The sequence below is a fragment of the Rhincodon typus genome, unplaced genomic scaffold, assembly GCF_021869965.1.
Source record: "Rhincodon typus isolate 14 unplaced genomic scaffold, sRhiTyp1.1 hic_rhity00014106, whole genome shotgun sequence".
Lineage (NCBI taxonomy): Eukaryota > Metazoa > Chordata > Chondrichthyes > Orectolobiformes > Rhincodontidae > Rhincodon > Rhincodon typus.
The window spans coordinates 517-1,694 of record NW_025979744.1 but is presented as its reverse complement, the minus strand read 5'-3'; the positions used below and the strand labels follow the sequence as shown (position 1 = coordinate 1,694).

General features: G+C 41.6%; 1 long non-coding RNA gene across 1 annotated transcript in view; it reads left to right on the top strand.

Moving 5' to 3' along the window:
- Positions 1–1,178, top strand: part of LOC125482640 — a 5,175-nt gene that overhangs the window by 3,650 nt on the left and 347 nt on the right. The window contains exon 5 of the long non-coding RNA XR_007261706.1: positions 865–978. This is a non-coding gene — a long non-coding RNA (uncharacterized LOC125482640). The remainder of the gene's footprint in view (positions 1–864; positions 979–1,178) is intronic.

Here is a 1,178-nt window from a genome sequence, read left to right as displayed (position 1 = left end):
GGAGGTAAAAGGGAGACATTGTGACGTATTGGGCTGGATACTTAAATGTCAATGTGGGAAGAACGAATTTGAGAATTTTGTTCTGGGAGGGCGGTTCTGAACATGGCAACCGCGGGAAAACTTGTAGATTTCAAATGGTCCGCAGGGAGAGTGGAGTGGAAAATGTCTTTTCCCCAATTTATGGTTCTGATATCTTCAATGAGCTTGTCAGTTTCCCTGTCTGACACAGAGTGACAGTTACCGATTTGTTGCCAGAGAAAACATAACACACGGGTGCCTTCTCGTGCACAGCTGTCCGGCTTGCTGCAGAACGCAAGAGCATACGTGTTAGCAGCAGGCTGAGGCCATTCAGCCAATCACACCCATTCCATCAGAAATGAGACTGTGTCATCTTTCTTCACCGTATTGAAAAGATTCAGTGACTGAGTGTGCTGCGCTGAGTCACATTATGTACACCAAAGATTCAACATATTCTGACTACAAATGTCTTTGTCCACAATTTGTAGAGAATGTTCCCGTGTCCCTGGCCCAGTGCTTTGGATAATCATTTCAATGTTGATCCAATGGAATGTATCTATGTTAGAATGAACAAACAGGACTTTTCTGAAAGATGACGTGTGGCAGTCTAGTCCTCCCTCGGCTAACCTACCGTGCAGCCTGGATTTGTTGAAGCACACAGTGGAGCTTCAATTTCAGTCTGGGGAATTGCAACAGACGCACAATTCCCTTTCCACTTGCAACAAACAGAAATTTACATCAAACCGTAGAGTTGACTTAGATGTGATTCTGATGGGCAAACAGGATGAATGAATAAAGAAAATGTGTTCAGAATAAACCTGACACAATTAACATTATCTTAAACAGAATCAAATCCAACAAGTGAGATCTCCACAAGCGAATCGACATCAGTCAACACAGCAGGGACATCCATAAGCTCAAAATCTACCCTGACATCCACTCAGCCATCAACATCAGAAGGTAAATTGCAGACAAAATGACTTAATATATCCACATATCCAAGCAATATTATTCTCTGAGATCCTGGTAAATAATCATGAAAGGTGTTTACCTGCAATTTATCTGGCCACAAATTAAAAGGATTCTGTAACTAATTTATTTGAAACAATTAAATTTCAAGGAGTTGGGGTCTCTGAAGCATAGCCAATGTTTAATAGAGC